Raw genomic sequence first — 20,255 nt, 5'->3', positions numbered from 1 at the left:
CTTTGGTGTAAGATTAGGTTGGTTCAATGTATATAAAATCATAGAAAATAGTTGTTGTCTCATGTGAGTACTCAGTAAATTACTGTGTCCTTATCAATAGTTCTGTGTATAATAGTGTTGATAAAATAAAGAACTATTTCAAGGAATAAGAATATAATAATTTTTAAATGCTCTTACAACATTTCACAGCCTTGTTAATGTTGTTGGTTATACTTATTTCTCAATATTTCAAAATTAACTATTGGTTTCCTTTTTAAATGTTTCTTTATTATTATTGTATGTGTCCGTATATGTATATTAACACATATATCCTACATCCTGTACGCGGTCAGAAAATAATTTTTGGAAGCCAGTTGTCTCCTTCACCTTGATTTCATGGATCAAACTGAGGTGACCAGGTGATTTCCTAAGACAGAACATATATTTACTTTCACAATATATCCTGCTTTAATTCTAAACTCCCTGTTTATTTTTCAGATATCAAGTCCCTTGGCATGTAAACTCTGCCTTACTGATAACACTTTTTTAGATGTAAAGGTTGCTTCAGAAAATGGAAAGTTCATGCTTGTCCTAGAATTTTATGGCCCACCAAACCATTAATTTAATAATTTTAAATTTTATTTATCATCATTACCTAAAAAAATGGGAAATCAAAACATTGTAAATTAAAAAAACTTTAAAAGTTTGCAGAATGGGTTATAAAAGACTGTATCTAGATAAAAGATGCTTGTATGGCATTTTAAGTGGTTGAATTTGGCTGGATTTTGTATGTGTAGGAGAAAGTTTAATCAGAACTCTCTTTATTTTCTAAGAATAAGGTTGTTGTTTTAATTGAAATTCCTAGCTCCTTCTGTTTTACCAATAAAGACCTAGGAGCCAGATGCTGTGGTGAAAAACCTACTAGCTCAGAGAGGCAGAGAAAACACCTAGCTGACCTTCTTATCAACTCACATCCCAATGGAAACAACCAAAAACGCTCACTAACTCAGCTGAAAACTCAGGAAGAAAAAGGCAAAAAAAACCCAAGGCCAAAGACTGCTAGCTCAAAGGCAAAAAAGCCAAATGGCAAGGAGCTGAGGAGGTTAAAAGCTAAGAACAGAAGAGGTAAAGGCTAAAGAGCCAAAGAGCCTTTCGACTTCTACAAGCTGTCTTAAATATCCCTCAACTCAAAGTCCCTCCTACTTGTTAATCCCTGTGAGCTGATTTCTTGCTCTGCCTCTTGACCTAGAGTTAACTCTACTAAATCCTGTCTACAGAAAGCTCTTGGGTTAAAGGAGTGTGTTAGGACTCAACCATGCCAAACAAAAGACAGCATTTTACATTTCAGTCTCAGGATCACACTGGGATCCAAAGTCCTGCAACATTGAGTGATGCAAAAGTTTTTACACACTCGCACTATAATAACTGTATATTCCCACATAAATCCAGATTCCCAGTTCCAAGCAAGACACATTATCTGCTCTGTCATATAAACACTGCGTAAATGCAAGGGCTACTTTTTCCTCATCTACATTTTGAGTTATGACAAGATGAATGAACAGAACAATGGCTGTGAAGGCCTTACAGGAATAATGGGAAAGAGGTGGACTCCATCCAATGGGAAGGCAGATACAGAAGATGTGAAGAGGGTAAAGAGAAGTAAGTACATGACACAAGTGATCTGACACAGGAGTAGGAATAGGGTTCCTTTAAGGTGAGGTAAGGTAGTTAAATAAAGAAGTCAGGAGGTAAAATAAAAATAAAAAGGCCTGAAAAATCGACTAGAAATCATAGTGTTAACTATTTACCTAAAACAACAACAACAACAACAAACTATGATACACATAATTCCATGCATACACTATACATAACATAATATACATAATTCCATGTATGTACATATATAGTTTTAATGAACTTTTTTCATCGGAGCTAATGATGCTCCCTCCAACAACTAAAGACTGCCAACTAGAACCCCAATACTAGACATGAAAAGTCCTCTTTATGCTGGGCATGGTGGCACACGCCTTTAATCCCAGAACTGAGGAAGCAGAGGCTCATGGATTGCGGTGAGTTTGAGGCCAGCCTGGTCTACAAAGTGAGTCCGGGACAGGCAAGGGTACACAAAGAAACCCTTTCTCAAAAAAGAAAAGAAAAGAAAAAAAAAGTCCTCTTTAGTTGTTGACCATGGTTTTCCAAGAGAATCCCAGTTCCCAGTGCTGTTTCCCTTGATTACCCTCAAGAGGTTAAAAAAAAAAAAAAAAAAAAAAAGAAAAAGTAAGTTTCCTTTTCTGAAGACACTATGCACCATATAAACAGAGCCAACAGAACCCTGAGCTTTAACTGAACTTAATGTTTCCTCCCTGGAGACTAGATTTTTATGGGACCAGGAGGTACTATGCAAGCTTCCAAAGGAGAGTGGCAACCAACAATCCTAGCAAGCTGTGGCAACTATGAACCATACCATCTACTAGCAGGCTACCTTGACCATCAGGGTACAGTAGCAACATGCATGCCCTACCATAGTCAACATCTTCCCAATTAGACTCATGACCCACCTAATGAGAGGGAAACCATGCCTGGTACCGGAAACCTAGCTAACTACTCAGTACTAGGGAAGTCATGACTATTGGAGGACAATCTACAACCTCTAATATACTATCTAGAACATTCCTTAACAAAAAAATCTACAAATATTTGTCATTATATCCACAAATAGCTGTGGTCTGTACCTCTAATCAAGGAAACTTCTCTTTGAAACAAACGAGACTGCTATAGAAAACCACGGCCAATCAAAATGCGTAGTTGTGTAGGCCAGTTCTACACTCCCACAGCTAAGGTTCAGGGAAAATTGCAGGAGAGGGGCTTGAAAACTGTAATAGCCAGAACAAAGGAGGCTTTGATGTGAGATGTGTCTCTTAGTGATATTAGAGCCAACGGCCCTAAAGTCTCACTCACATGGCTGTCCAAACGTGACTTCAACAAAGATAACGTTCTTTTTTTTTTTTTTAATACATTTTTATTAATTTATACATATTACATCTCAGTTGTTAGCCCATCCCATGTATCCTCCCATCCCTCCCTTCCTCCCACTTCCCCCCCCCCTACTCCCCTCCCCTATGTCTGTGTCTGAGGGGCATCTCCTCCCCCTGAATATGCTCATACGGTATCAAGTCTCTCCTTGGTGACCTATTATCTTTCCTCTGAGTGCCACCAGGCATCTCCATCCAAGGGACATGATCATATATGGGGCACCAGAGTTTGTGTGAGAGTTAGATCTTCTTCTCCACTCAACAGTGGAGAATGTCCATCGGCTAGTCCGGGTAGGGGTTTTTACTGCCTATTTTTTCCTTGGCTGTTGCCACAGTTTGCGGAGGACCCCAGGGCCCAGACTCGCCTGTAGTTTTCCAGGACCCACTGGATCCTTCCATTTCCTCTTTCTCCCAGGCTTCTCACACCTAAAGTTTCAATAGGATGTCCTCCCCTCTTACCCATTATTCTGGTAGGTACAGTTTTTCATGGGGACGTACACCTTGGGCTAGTGTCTCGATATAAGTGAGTATATACCATTTAGCTCTTTTTGCTTCTGTGTGAACTCACTCATTATGACAATTTCTAGTTCAATCCATTTGTCCACAAATTTTGGAAATTCCTTGTTTTTAATAGCTGAGTAGTATTCCATAGTGTAAATGTACCACAGTTTCTTTATCCATTCTTCTGTTGAGGGACACGTAGGTTGTTTCCAAGTTCTGGCTATTATGAATAAGGCAGCTATGAACATGGTTGAGCATATGTCCCTGTTGTGTGGTAGTACATCCTCTGGGTATATTCCAAGGAGTGGAATAGCTGGGTCTTGAGGAAGCCCTATTCCCATTTTTCTGAGAAAGCACCAGATAGCTTTCCAAAGTGGTTGTACTAGTTTGCATTCCCACCAGCAATGCAGGAGTGTTCCTCTTTCTCCACACCCTCGCCAGCATGAGGTGTCAGTTGAGTTATTGATCTTAGCCATTCTGATGGGTGTAAGATGGAATCTCAGTGTCGTTTTGATTTGCAATGGTGCTGGTCTAACTGGATGTCTACATGTAGAAAAATGCAATTAGACCCCTATTTGTCACCATGCACAAAACTCAAGTCCAAGTGGATTAAAGACCTCAACTTAAAACCACAGACATTAACCCAGTTAGAGGAAAAAGTGGGGAAGAGTCTGGAACTCATAGGCACAGGAGACAACTTCCTGAACAGAACACCAACAGCCCAGGCCTTAACATCAACAATTAATAAATGGGACCTCATGAGGCTGAGAAGCTTCTGTAAGGCTGGTGACACTGTCAAGAGAACAAAGCGACAGCCTACAGACTGGGAAAAGATCATCACCGACTCTTCATCTGACAAAGGTCTAATATCCAAAATATATAAAGAACTTAAGAAATTAAACACCACCAAACCAAATAACCCAATAGAGAAATGGGGCGCAGAGCTAAACAGAGAATTCTCAACAGAGGAATATCAAATGGCTGAGAAACACTTAAAGAAATGCTCGACCTCCTTAGTCATCAAAGATAACGTTCTTGCAGCCCAACACACTGGGTGTGAGAAAGCCCCGAGGCCTCAAGCCTACACAAAGAGCTGTAGGGAACTAAACAACACTGGGGGCAGGAGAGGCTTCATAGCAAATGGTCAGCCCTGAAAACATACATACAAGAAACATTGCACAGACTGAGCAGGTGATATTAGGAACACATATGTAAATAGTTATACGTATGTAAAAGAGCCCATGAATTTAAAGAAGAGTGGTGAGTGTTATATGGGTGGATTTGAAGGGAGAAATAAGATTAAATTATCATATCAAAAACATCAAAAAACAAAAAGAAGACATGTTCTCAGAACTCTCAAGCAAATTTTACATAAAAGCATACTGTCTGCAATTAGGTTCTATGCTCATTGTTAGCTCATTGACCAATATGGCCGCTATATGAAGAGTTGCCCCAGATTTATCTGACAAAATGATATGTGAGTAGGCCAATTCTCAAAGGAAGTAAGCAGCTCCAGAGTTCTTTCAAAAAGAAGGAAGATCAGTGTTAGACATTTAATAATATGCTTTATAATGACGAATTAGGTATACACTAATGGAATAGTCATAAGATTGTGTACCAGAGCCTTTGACAAGATGAACAGTCTGGGATCGTAATTAATGTGAATAATAGGTTTCAAAATTGTAGAGCATTCATTTGACTTTCCAAATCATTCAGAATATTTCTGCCTCAGTTTGAACCTTGAATGCCCCCCCGCAAAGCCCCATGTGGGACAAGGTTGGTCACTGAGGTGGTGCTGTTTGAAGGCTGTGGAACATATGAGAGGCCAGGCCTACTGGGGGACCTCCAGGTAATTTAGAGTTTTCCCATAAGTAAGATTGTGGCACCCAGGTACCCCGTATTTTCTTTATTCTTTCCCTTGCTTCATAGCCATCAGACTTAAGTTTTAAGATGGCATATGGTGTGATCAGGCTGAAAACAACCCAATCAACCTATAATGAAATAAACTGAGGCAAAATCAACATTCTTTCAAAGTAGATTGTCTCAGGTATAGGTTATAATAATTTAAAAGTGATAAAAAATATTTTTCTGCCATGAATTATAGGCCCATTTACACACACATCTGTATGTATCTATATGCACACACACATTCTATAATGCATCATTTTCTAATTTTTGAGAATCCACACCATTAGGTCATAAACAAAATTTTACAGTGGTACAATAGGGAAGATAGGCATTACTGCCAAGGTTCGAAGGTATTCAAAATATCTAGGTTGGTCAGCAAGCATTCTAAATGAAAAACTTTGTCATAGCCTGAACCACAAGTCAGAGGTAACTGCATTCATTCCATACTCCTAGCTGTCAGCTCCACCCTCCTTCTGCATAAAAATAAACACTTCCCCACAATAAAGACCTTTATGAAAGCAATGTAGCAACTCAAGGAAAGATTGTTATCATGAGCTAATCATACCCTTGGGGGATTAGAGACACTTAGCTGCACCCAGTGTCTCCCAGCACCTGAGGGCTCTGATTATTTCCTGATAACCTCCCAGGCTGTCAGGCCTTGAAGATTAATTAGATAATATTTCACTTGGTAATACTATGTTTGGAGATTATTTTGGAAGTTTCACCCACAAACCCGGTTTATGACACAGACACAGACACAAGTGCACACATGTTACCAGAACACATTTAAGGATGAGCATTTTTCTACAAATGAACTTGGGATTTAATGACTGGGAAAAAAAAAACCCATAGAGTCCAAGAATTAAAGCCCGAGGCTCTACTTTAACAATGGGAAATTCTGATAAATTTGACCCTGGAAAACTTTGTGAGAAAATGACGAAAATTACATATTGTACTTAAATTGCACCCAATTATTGATTGCAAGACACCAATCATTCATATAATATTCCTGTTGTTTATAAACAAGGTATATATAAACACATAAAGTTAAGCAATAAGGACAGAAAAATACACTAGTTTGGAAAACTTTATCATAATAGAACTTGGACTAAGATAAAACAGAAAATCTTAGAAACACACTTAAGTGCTGCGGATTACTTGGCAGTTCAACATTTTGAATTATTTTAAATATTTAAATCAATAAACTATTTTATTCTTATTCATATTCCATATTCCAAACACAATTTATTGTAAGAGGTAAATTTGCCTACCAATAGATTGAATGTAATGTCTAGAATCTCATGAATAAGAATTATATTAATACATGAATGAATGTTTTATAAAAAATTCTGGAAAACTGAAAATATTCATAACTATCATTTTCACAAATACCAGAAAATTAAGAAAAGAGGTTGGAATGAGTTCTTTTGCTTTCTTATGGATTTAAGCAAATTAGATGCACTTGATTGTTAATGAATTCTAGTATATTTTAAAGCTTTAAATTTTAGTTTATAATGTGGTATATTCAGCATTTTCTCAGGGGGTTGGGATTGTAAAGGAAGGATTCAGAATTTACACTAATAAGCCAAATGTGAGTAAGAGGACTAAGAAATTGAATTAATATTTGAGGGAAAGTATACAGATTTTTATTCCTGGTGGCATCATCAAAATGCGGGCAAACAAAGCAGGATTTATGGAGTAACTGTAATTTGCACAGAGGCACACACAAACAGAGGAAAGTCTCAGACCCCAAGAGATTCTAATGCTGTAGAGCTGTGCAGGGAAGGGGTTTAAAAGTCGCATTTGTGTCACTTGCTAGAAAGTAGGAAAATATTATATAATTGTCTGGGAAATAGAATCAAGAATAAAAATCTTCTGAGCCCAGATATCTCCACAGAGGTAGGAAAGAAGGAAAACAAGTTTGTTATTTAATTAGCACTAACTCTGAGTGGGATACCCCTCAGGACGCCCCTCAGAATATGAGAAAGACTCATCTTTCTTCTTCTCACAGCCAAGGAGGCATTTCCCATTTTAGTCACGTGCTCAAAGTAAACAATAGTCCTTAGGAGAACTAGATGGAACCATTTATTATATGAGACTTATTATAATTTTAACTAGTAACTGGAGTCATAAAAGTTAAGGCAAACATATCTTTATGACAGGAGGGAGTGTTGAACTCAGAGTGATGCGCCCTCCAGTTTGGTTCCCACCCTCCCCTGGAACCTGGGACGGAGGTTTGCGGTCTTACTTGATGTTTACACGCCACAGATGCTGCCCAAGCCTCGGAGAAGTTTTACACTACATTTTTGGAGTGTAAAACTGCCAAGATGCTGTTTAAATGAATTGGACAAATCTTGAAGGGGCAAAGAACGAGTTACAAATCAAGCTTGAAAGAGAAAATGTTCTAAGCAGTGACAGGAGAGGATGTCTGCCCTTACTTTCCACAGTAAGAGTATTGTTAGCTTAAAAGTGTTTTTGTTCTTCCAACAACATACTGTAATCTCATAATATATTGTCTGAGAAGAGAGTAACCAATAAGTTCCCTGCAATGTGATACCCTTGTAAATGTAAACTGTAAAATGTAAAAGTACAGAAAGAAGTGAGAGAGAAAAGGATGGAGGGAGAAAGGAAAGAAAGAAAGAGGAGAGAAAGGAGTGAATGAGCAACGTGAAGGATAAACTCTTGGGAGAGCTTCCAGCCTAGGGGAAGAGGTAGAGATATCCACAGGCTACCAACACGGTTTACAACTCTCTTTCCAGAGTGAAATGCCAGTTACCAGACATAAACCTGTGAAGGGAGATATCATGCTATTATTGTAGAATAAACCAGCTTTCAAGACATAGGCAACTTGTCCATAGTCATTCAGTTGTCTCTTAACAGAAATGCAAAGTAGCCATAAATATGAAGGACAAATTAGTATTATATTGTTTTAAAACCCAATCATGCCCTCGCTGAAATTATTGAGTAACGCAACACTCCAGGAAACAAAAATCCACATTTGCTCTTTCTGCATTTCAAGAGACAACATTAAGTTATACATTAAACATTTTTAAATACTTCACAGGAGGTGCTAAATACTGTTTTAAAACATCTACTTTGAGTGTTCTGAATCCATTATCAAGATTGTAACATTTTTAATCCCAATATTGTTGACAGATTAACCATAATCCAACTTACTAATATAACTCAACAAATAATTGCCAATTCTTTGTAAATGATATTTTTAAAATTCTTATTTGGAATATATTAATTTATAAAACAAGATGTTTCATATAATACTTTCATATGCATATATAGTAATTAGATCATAGTCCCCTTCTGTGGTTCACTTACTATTATCTTACTACAAGTGACAAAAATATTTAATACTTCTAAGTAGACCTTATTTTCCCATCCCACAAAACTGTAGACTATTTTTAATGACTTGGCACTTTTTATCTGCATAAAAATGTTTTTAAAAATAAAAAAATGCAATAAATTCTTTTTCTATCGAACAGATTTATTATTCAAACAGTGATACAAAATGGACTTTAAAACTTTCTGCTCATCAGCACCACGATTTGGTAATAATAGCTATTGGAAGTAATCTTGTGTCTGTGCTAAATGCAAGCGTGTGCGTGTGTACAGGATGATTTGTGCTCAGGGAGCGACACAGAGCTACGGCAAGCGCTTTCTCTACGAATCTTCTCATTATTTTTGTATGTGTGTCTTTTAATGTTTTGATAACATATTAATTATACATAATAGTTCATATCTTTATGATATTTTCATGCACATATTTAATTTTAATCATATCCATTCTATGTTATGGTCCCATATCCCCCTTCCATGCCTACCAATCCTTTGCTTATTTTCAACTGGCCCCATATAGTTTCTTCCTCTCTGTCTCTCTCTGTCTCTGTCTCTGTCTCTGTCTCTGTCTCTGTCTCTGTCTCTCTCTCTCTCTCTCTCTCTCTCTCTCTGTGTGTGTGTGTGTGTGTGTCTGTCTGTCTGTCTGTCTGTCCGTGGTGTGCTCAATGAGTTTCACTGGAGTTATTTACAGGAGCTTGTGTGAGTTTGCTTGTTGAAGCATAGTACCCTTGAAATGACTATACCACTGAAGAAAGTATCGTTGCCTCCGCCATCAACCACTCACTGCATATATATCCTCAGGAACAGTAGCAGTCCCATAAGCCACTGTTCTATGTTGGACCACTAATAGGCTCAGTCTTACGCAGATGTTGTGAAGTAATCACAGCTTCTGTGGGGTTCATAGTGAAACCCATTGGAACTGCATGCTAAGATCTGATGCTGAAAAAAAAAACCCACAAACCTTGGATGAAGAACACAGAGAAATGAAGGAGGTGGAACTGTCTTGGAAACTTCCTCTCTGCTGGCTAACCTTCTTAGTATCAGAAGATGTGGGGCAAGCTGACGAAGGAGAATTGTTATTAACTGTCTTATTCAGCTGTGGACACATCACAGCATTAACCTTACGTGTAAGATGAGCACATTGATACAACAGTGACAAATCTGTGATGGAAGTAACCAGATGGCTTTGGATTAGACTTGAGACTTGTTCCGCAGAAGGTAATTCACATATGGCACTGTGAACCTTGTCCAAAGTTCCTGAGTGCGGAGGTCATAAGCCATAGAGAGGAGCTACTAATGCTGTTTGGACAAAGGGACATGATGTACTCATTTATACCCACAGAAGAGTACTGTTGTCAGCTTTGATCAGAGAAATTTCTTTCCACAAGGGTCAGCAATGATTGCAGAGCTCATAGCTAGTCAAAGTGCTTAGAATAATTGACAGTTGCCTACTCAGCTGTAAATGGAGTATTACATCAAAGTTGGGAAGACCGAAGCTTAAGGATCATGGTTTCAAGTCAAGCATAGGATAGGTAGCCCAACTCTGTCCCAAGAACAAAACAACTTATAGTGCCTTGATAGTGGTTTTGTTTTCATGAGAAGATTTCTTTAGGATGCCATATCTAGAATATATTGTGCAATAATCTCCAGTTATTATGGAAAAGGTTTTCTAAGGATGCTAGAAGGTAGCTGAAACTACTTAAAGTAACAAGCTCTGTGTATAAACATTGTGATATTGTAACAATTAGTAACCTAGCTGGCTCTTGAGTAGCTGTGGTAGTGTGAATGTGAAAGGTCACCAATAGGCTCTGATATATGAACAATTAGTTCTCAGTTGTTACAATTTAGAGATGTTTAGGAGGTGTGGCCTTGATAGAGGCAGGTATTGAAAATTTAAAAACACAGTGCATACATCCAGTGCACTGTAAAAGTAATTTTATTGTACTGGCTCAATTGTTGTCTGGTAGGCTTACTGCCTCCTTCTGCTAACCTAGATCTGGTCCTGGAAGCTTTTAACTTCCATATAATCTAACCTAGGCCAAGATTGTTTCAGCCTCTGAGACTTACTGCTTAAAAATCTCACCTTTACTTGTTCTTTCTTAGCTCAGGGCTGGTTAGTTCAACTCATCTGTTCTGACTCAAACTCTTCTCTCAGATGACTTATTTAATCTGGTTTATCTCTTGGTCCAGAATTGCTCTGCTTGACCTCAAACTAACTCACCAATCTGCTCTAAACTTCTGGTTTCTTCTGATTTCCTGGCTCATTCCATCTTCACTTGAATTCTTTCTCTGAAATCCACCTTTCTATTACTGTCCTGGTAAAAAATTGCCTCCTCTCTCTGAAAAACTGCCACTAACTAGCGTCCCTTCCCACTCTCTTCTCATGAGAGTTGGGCATATCCTACTCTGACACTGGAAGCAGGGAAACAACAGACTTTGGAGAAAAGAGTGGCTAGAAATAAACACACACCTGTGTGTGTGTGTGTGTGTGTGTGTGTGTGTGTGTGTGTGTGTGTTTCCATTGGCAAAGAACAACATTTATCAATAGAACAAAACAAAGGTGCCACTGATATTTTGAGAGGTATTTTAGTGAATTAGTGCATGCCTTTAGATTAATATGGGTGTTTAAACAATACTGATTTTCCGGTCCCTGAGGACTAGATATGACGTCACTGATTTATGTCTTCTCCAACTACGTCTCCTAGTCTCTTGAGTCTCCGAGTGCAGACCTTCTGCATCCCCTGTGAAATGTTTGCCTAAGAACTTTATTGTTTTATGAGATGGCAAACAAAATGCTTTTTAATTTCTTTTACATTTAAGTTTTATTGATATTAAAATAATGTTGCAGAGCTTGATATATGGATTTTGGATCCATACATCCAAATGCAAGCAGTGCAAGTGAAACTCTCATGTACAAATGTCATCTGATCATGATATACACATGTATACATATATGTGTGTATGTATATAAAATCTAATATGTGATTTTATTTGGCTTATAAGGATTTTATTGAGAATTTTTGCATCTATGTTCGTCATAATTATTGAACTGTAGCTTTCTTCTGTATGGTCCGTGAGTTGCTAATGGTATATGAATAGCTATTCACCCCACCTACTAGAATTTTCACATAAGATATCAAAAGGCATTTAGAGAAAGAGAAGATCAAAACACCAATTGTGGAGAAGAAAAGATTTGTTTTCTTGTGGTGTCTTTGTACATTTGGCTATGTATGCAAGCTGCCTTATGGCTACTTAGGTATAAATTAATATTCTTGTGGTTTAAGCAATTTGAATCTACAAATTTTATTGTTTGCAAGGAAGGTGATTTCATCTGGTTTTGCTAAATGTGACATTGACTTCATAAAATGAGTTTGGAAGTCATGTTTCTTTCCACTTATTAAAAGATTTTAAGGAGAATTTGCACCAATTTTTCCTTGAATATTTGGTTAAAATTAGGCACAAAATCATCTTATACTAGAATTTTCTTTGTTGGGAACTTTTTAGTTACTTCAGTCTTTCATTAGTTTCCTTAGTCTTTTATTTATTATTGATTCATTGATGGTATATTGTATATGTCTAAGAATTTGTCAGATTTTAGATAGATTAATTAAGAATATAAAACAAATATTTCAAATAGCTTCTTGCTTAAGCGTGGGACTTTTTGTCCACTTCTGTTTTCCAGTGCTGGGATTTTATCTGGTTTGAACTGTGTCCAGGTCTTGCATATGTAGTCAGAATCTCCATGAGTTCATATGTATATCTCAAATGAGTAAAATGAGAAATGCAAGTAGACACTCTACAAAAAACTACTGAGAAACTATAGTGTTGTTGTGAATGATTATATACTAATATTGATAATGCAGAAAATACAAATTTACTTTTGAATATAAAGTACCTGAAGCACACTCTAAGGTGACTGATGAAAGCACTGAATCTTAGGCCTGATTACCGATGAAGGACTTTGTCCTCATTTGCTGAGTAAACACTTAATGAGATCAAAGATACCATCTTCAAAGTGTAGACTGCAATGTCAAGCACTACCGCCTTCTCACACTAGCTCCTTTGTAATCCCTCCTGTAATCATTGGTACAGATAAAAATATCCCTGAAGTTAGTTGATAAGATTTGTGATAAAGTGCCCATTTTCACTTAGGGTGAAATGTAAAAGGAGTCACTTTTTAACTTGCAGAACCTTCCTAGGAACAGAAAAAGAGTCCTAGAAACTACTGAACTTATTACTTCAGCCATGGGGGTTCCTTGCTATGCTTTATGAGCCTCTGATTCCTAACTTGGGAAGCTTCAACATAAATAATCTATTTAATTTTTGGTTGAGTTAATTCCAAATGGAAACATTTAAATCTATCATTACAGTTTTAAAACATGGTTCCATTGTTTTATTTTTGAAGAATATTTAGTAATCAATTTATCTATAAATGTTTGTATTTCAAAAATATTAGTTTTCTATTTAATTGTTTAATCACAACCACTATCAATGCTTTGCTTTAAGCCAGTGTTTTGCAAATGTCTTAACTACTTCTTCTGAAATAAGGTTGAGTATTCCTAAATTATATATATTAAATTTGCTTGGTTTACCTGGATTTGCTACTACAGTTCTCTATGGTTAGAATGAAAACGTCTCATAGAAGGGGGCACTATCTGGAGATGTGGCCTCATTGGAGTAGGTGCAGCTTTGTTGGAAGAAGTGTGTCACTAGGGGGCAGGATTTGTGGTCCCAAATGTTCAAGCACAGTCACTTTCTGCTGCCTGTTTATCCAGATTTAGAACTGTGATCTGCCTCTCCAGCACCACGTCTACTTGCATGCTGTCATTCTTCCTGCCATGATGATAATGGACTAAACCTCGGAACTGTAAGCCAGCCCCAGTTAATTGTTTTTCTTGATAAGAGTTCTCAAGGTGTCTCTTCTTAGCAACAAAACCCTTACTAATATTTCCCAAGGAGTGAGTCATTAGTCCTCAATGTGTTCATGTGAGAATTTGTAAAACCTTTAGGACTTTGAGGCCCAGTAGGATATCCACGAGTCCAATAGGATATTCACAAGTCCAGTAGGAAATCCATGAGTCCAATAGGATATTCACAAGTCCAGTAGGATATCCATGGGTCCAGTAGGATATCCACGAGTCCAGTAGGATATCCATGGGTCCAGTAGGATATCCACGAGTCCAGTAGGATATCCATGGGTCCAGTAGGATATCCACGGGTCCAGTAGGATATCCATGGGTCCAGTAGGATATCCATGGGTCCAGTAGGATATCCATGGGTCCAGTAGGATATCCACGAGTCCAGTAGGATATCCATGGGTCCAGTAGGATATCCACGAGTCCAGTAGGATATCCATGGGTCCAGTAGGATATCCATGGGTCCAGTAGGATATCCACAAGTCCAGTAGGATATCCATGGGTCCAATAGGATATCCATGGGTCCAGTAGGATATCCACAAGTCCAGTAGGATATCCATGGGTCCAGTAGGATATCCATGGGTCCAATAGGATATCCACGAGTCCAATAGGATATCCATGGGTCCAGTAGGATATCCACAAGTCCAGTAGGATATCCATGGGTCCAATAGGATATCCATGGGTCCAGTAGGATATCCACAAGTCCAGTAGGATATCCATGGGTCCAATAGGATATTCATGGGTCCAGTAGGATATCCACAAGTCCAGTAGGATATCCATGGGTCCAGTAGGATATCCATGGGTCCAGTAGGATATCCACGAGTCCAATAGGATATCCATGGGTCCAGTAGGATATCCACAAGTCCAGTAGGATATCCATGGGTCCAGTAGGATATCCATGGGTCCAGTAGGATATCCATGGGTCCAGTAGGATATCCATGGGTCCAGTAGGATATCCACAAGTCCAATAGGATATTCATGGGTCCAGTAGGATATCCATGGGTCCAGTAGGATATCCACAAGTCCAATAGGATATCCATGGGTCCAGTAGGATATCCACAAGTCCAGTAGGATGTCCATGAGTCCAGTAGGATATCCATGAGTCCAGTAGGATATCCACGAGTCCAATAGTAAGTCCATACATCCATTACAAAGGATTGATGCTATTCTAAAGACAACTTGACTTAATCCCTTTGTGGAAAAATTGTGCAAACCCTAACACAGGACCGCCTATAGGTCTTCTATGTCCTGTGAGCAATGATATACTGCTCTTATGTATGTCTTGTTCACTTTGAGAGCTCCGGCAGAGAACTTGCACTGTGCTATCCTCTGGTACTTCAGGAACTATTTAATTCAGTTACAAACCTTCACATATTTTGTTTCAGTAATGTAATGGGCTAATTTGCAATTGAACTCCCAAATTTATGTCGGGATAAATTGTCAGCTGTCTTAAACCACAGCATACACCCTTTTTCATGCCCTTTCTGCCCCTTGTTTTCAAGTATGTTTCCTTAAGTACACACGTTTAAATTAAGTCTGCATCTTTTAAGTGTTGAACTGAGCTAGGAATAGAATGCAGTTTCATTGTCACAAGTAATGTTTATTTGCTTGTTTGCCTAATTATCTGGAGAAATTCTCATTAACTTTGGTGAGCAGTGTCATGTAATCACTAGAAAATTTGCATTGACTTTTAAAAAAGCCTAAAAAATAAAGCTTTAATCCAAGAGCTTTTCTTGCCAACTCCTTATATTGGATCACTCATTCTCAAATAGAGATGGGATATGATAGATATTGATTTACATTCATAATTTTAGACTCACCGAGATAGGAAAATATTTTCTTCAAGTTTTCCAAATAAAAACATCTAAAACACCATAAATGTAACATGAATATAATTACTGGTTGTTCTTGCTTCATATATATATGTATATATATATTATAAATGTATGAGTAAAAAAAGAAATAAAAAACCTTATTTTAATAAAAAATCCAGGTCTTCTCTTTTCTTACTGAATTTGTCTTTATATTAATAAAACATTATGTTCAATAATCTATCCTTTTATCCTATTATTTCTATACATTTTATATATGATATTCTTATAGACTTCTTTACTTATTTTATTATATTGATTATTTATTCATTTATTTATTTGATGTTATAGCCTGTTCACAGCCATTCACTTCTCTCTTCTCTGTCCTGCTCTCTTGCCCTCTTCCCGGTTTCCCCTTCCTCTTCTCCTCAGCAGAAGGTCTCTCTCCCAACTTCCTTCCCCAAACCAACCCCCTCCAGCAGTTTTTTAAGTTGATAAATACAAGATATGATTTAGGTACAAAAATTTAGATTCATCTAGAAAGGATCAATAGTATTTTCTTCAAGGATGCCAAGTAAAGATGAGCTAAACATTTTTAATGGAACTTGTACACATGACTTTCTTCATTGTTTCATAACTGTTCTTACTATGTGTGGTTTATTATAAATAAGTAAATAAACTCCATATGCAAAAATTAAAACATTATGTGTATCTGTTTGTCCCTGAGTATATGCACCACTTGTATGTTGTTGTCTATGGAAGCCAGAAGAAAGCATGAGCCCCTGGTACTGGACTTCCCCCTATTCCTCAGAAAAGGGGAGGCCGCTCCCTTACCAACCCACCTCAGCACATCAAGTTGCATCAGGACTGAGCGCATCCTCTTCCACTGAGGCCAGGCCAGGTGGCCTGCTAGGGGGATGTCATCAAAAACCAGGCAACAGAGTCTGTGTCAGAGACAGCCCTTGCTTCCTTTACTAAGGGATCCAGGTGAAGACCAAGATGCCCATAGGGTACATATGTGTAGGGAACCTAGGTCCAGTCTATCCATGGTCCTTGGATAGTGCTTCAGTCTCCACAAGTTCCTTGGGGCCAGGCTAGTAGGCTCTGTTGGTCTTCTTGAGGAGTTCTTTCCCCCAACCCAAATGTCCCTCAACAGAAGAATGGATAAAGAAAATATGTTACATTGATACAATGGAATATTATCTAGCTAGTAAAAATAAGAAAATCATGAAATATGTAAGCAAAGGAATGGATCTAAAAAAATATCATCCTGAGTGAGGTAATCCAGATGCAGAAAAACACATATGGTATATACGCTCTTATAAGTGGATATTGCCCATATCATATATGATAACCATACTACAATTCGTAGACCCAAAGAAGCTAAGTAACAAGGAAGGTCCAAGGAAGGATGCTTGAATCTCATTCAGAAGGGGAAATAGAATACACAGCAGAAGTTGATGAAGAGAAGGAACAGGGTAGGACAGAGACTGAGGAGGGAAATGAGGTTGGGGATGAGATGTGGAGACAGCATGGTAAGAGGCCAGAAGGCTTGGTAAGAGAATAGAAACCAATGGTGGGGGTATCTGTGGATACTGGATAGTAAGCTGGAGACTTACTATAGGGTAGGCTCCTCGGAGAATATGGGGTGACTCTAGCTAAGACTCCTAGTAACAGGGGTTATGGAGACTGACCAACTTCTAGCCAGGCAGGACTTCTAGTGGAGGGAAGGGAACACAAACCCACCCACAAAACTTCAACCCAAAATCTACCCTGCCTACAAGATGTGCATGTATAAAGATGGAGAAGAGACTGAGGAAATTTCCAAATTCCTGATACTATGAATGAGACTCTGCTATGCTTGCAGATTGGAGCCTAATATAGCTGTCCTCTGAGAGGCTCCGTCCAGCAGCATATTGAAACTGATGCTGAGACTCACAGCCAAACATCAGGTGGAGTGCAGGAAGCCTTGTGGGATAATGGGGGGAATGATAAAAACTCTTAATGTAATCTTGTTTTGCAAGTATTTATATGCTGTAGGTTTCTAATAAAAACATTTGCAAGTGTATAATTTTGATCCTGCACATCAGATATTATTTTTATTTTCCAGTACATAATTGATATTTTTGAGTACATTCTAAATGTTCTTAGAAATATAAAAATATTGCCCCATTGTATTTTACTTTTTCATTGTGATCCTTAAGACAATGCCCTGCTCTCTGGCTTCTGATTATAATTTGTGACCTCTTGTGTTTCTTCATTTGGAGAGCTTTAGTCAACAGAATATTATGCTTTTTTGAAATGCTTTACTGATGCGTTCTCTTGTCTGATTTCATCATTGGGTTAGAGATATCATGGCCTTTTTGTATACAGTGGATCACAGTGAGGTTCCTAAGAACAAGAACCTACAGATCTAATCGCATTGATCTGAGATCTGAGACTTGCCTCTTACCATCGTTGGTATTTCTAATCACTCTGCTTATCATGGCCTCCTGTGGCAAATCCACATTTTCTTTGCTTTTTCTCTTTTCTTCAGGTATTACTCTTATTATGTTGGTCAGGTTCCAATCTGTGTTACTGTAGTATTTACTTTTCTCCTGTAATGTTACTGTATGTTTTGTGTGGTCCATGACATCATTTCCACATTCCATGTCTGAAACAAACAATTCAGCAAGAGACATGTTACTAGGGAATCAGTTTTCCTCATAGGTTCTTAGTCACATTGATAAACAAATTTTTAAATGGAGTCATAAGAAAGCATGGGACTATTTTATTGTAATTTAAGAGACAAGGCACAGGACAGACAATCTGTACATCATGGCAAGTTTTTGAAGAAGGGAGTAGGAAAAGAGAAAAAGAGAAGTCAAGGTCATTTTGTCTGGATCAAGAGGAGCTGGCAACATTGGTGAACTGCAAGCACCTATAGAAGGTGAGTTAAGATCTTCAAAGAAAATAATGAGAATGCTAGGAGTAGCCTGCTAGGCTGGAGACAGTGTCTAAAGGAGAGCTTAAGAGGGGGAGAAGCACAAATTACACTTTTGAGTTTGAACTGAGAAAAGCAGGGTCAGCCAGTGCACCGAGGGAGGGGTTTCTGGGATATGTGAGCACATTCTCCAGCTAAGGGTAGTTAATTACTCCTTTCATCTCTTTAGCTTGTCTTCGGTTGAATCAACTTTCCTGAGGTAGTCTGACTAGGCAATAAACAGGGCTAGTTGGATTAACTCTTTAGGGGATGGAGAACAATAGTGCTCAATGTTTTAATACCTTGGACGTATAGGAATATCACAGCCCCACCTAGAGCCAGAGGTAAAAGTCAAAACTCAGATTCATCATGTTGACCAGGGGTAATTTTCCCTTTGGCATACTTAAAACAAAACCAAAAAAAAAAAAAAAAATCAAAACAATCCCACAACAAACAAACAAAAAACAGAGCACCAACTTAAAACCTCCCCACTCTCTCTATTCCATATTTTCATATGGTAAATGAGAGGTCAAGTCAGGTCCAAACCTCATTATTTTATGGGTTTTATGGGTACAGGGTCCATCCTCAATAGTGTCCAAGGAAACCAGTATCTATGAAACTTCCTGCAGTTAGTCAGAGTTTTCTAGAGGAACCTATAGTGCTTTTAGCTTTTTTTTTTTTTTTTTTGCCGTCAGATAGTCTTTTATTGAAAATATTTTCTCGTTGCTTCTTAACTAGCTGGGAATTCCATAACACCGCTGTTGATGTCATCTATGATGTCATGAGGGTGGCGGCCATCCACATTGCAGCCCACAGACTTTGCAGTATTCAGGATCTCCATAATAGTTCCAGAAAGCTCTCTGGCTAAGGACCGTGCCGCATCTGCCTGGCAATGTTGACAATCTCATCAAAAGTGATGTTTCCACTGTGTTTAATGTTCTTCTGCTTCTTCCTGTCTCTCGGTGGCTCCTTGAGGGCTTTGATGATCAGGGCAGAGGCAGAGGGCACCACCTCAATCTGGGCCTGTCTGTTCTGGGTGGTCACTTTCTCTGTAATCCTCAGACCTTTCCAATCACCGGTAGCCTTGGTAATGTCATCACTGACCTTTTTTTGGAGATAGACCCAAAGGACCGATATTGGGGGCCAAGGCGGATGCGGTGCCGACCTCACCTCCGGTGCACCTCAGGTACACGACTTTGATCTCGTTGGGGTCAAACGTGGGCGGCATGGTGGAGGTGGCTGGTGTCAGATGAACCCGGATTCGGGACACCCGAAGAAAGTTGCACCGTAGCCTCCTCCCAGCCGAAAGTCGAAAGCCGAAAAGGCTTCTAGCATCTTTACTGCTACATTGCAAACGTTGTGATACTTACCTGTTAATGTTGAGAATGGAAGTGCACACACCTTGCCAGTAAAGCATTCACAGTCTCATCTGCACCTGATCTTTGTTTTACATTTAAAATAATAAAGATAAATAAGCAAAGCTAACATTTATGTAACCAAAACCTATATTAGCAGTTATATTGTTATTAATTGGGTGTGATCTAGAGTTCTAATCACATAATCACACAACTTTTGAGGAGGATTCCTGATTCAATAGAACATTATCCCCACAGTGAAATTGTAAGCTATTAGATAGTCAGTTGTGCTAAAATAATATAATGAGGGTTATGAAAATATAACTGAATCATGTGGGCATGTTATTCTGTATCTCCCACACTGTAAGGATAATATAACTTTCTATTTATAGAGTGGCATTCTGTAAAGAACTGAAAGTACATTTAGAGATAGTTTCACT

The 20,255-nt window shown here is 38.3% G+C and overlaps 1 pseudogene across 1 annotated transcript; it reads right to left on the bottom strand.

Annotated features, from left to right (window-relative positions):
• Positions 1 to 19,176: 19,176 nt before the first annotated feature.
• Positions 19,177 to 19,750, bottom strand: LOC311600754 (large ribosomal subunit protein uL11-like; annotated as a pseudogene). Its single transcript has one exon. The product of its transcript is annotated as a large ribosomal subunit protein uL11-like (transcript).
• Positions 19,751 to 20,255: the final 505 nt, after the last annotated feature.

This window comes from Acomys minous, assembly GCF_964271855.1.
Source record: "Acomys minous genome assembly, chromosome: 6".
Lineage (NCBI taxonomy): Eukaryota > Metazoa > Chordata > Mammalia > Rodentia > Muridae > Acomys > Acomys minous.
This window is presented reverse-complemented; position numbering and strand designations above follow the sequence as displayed.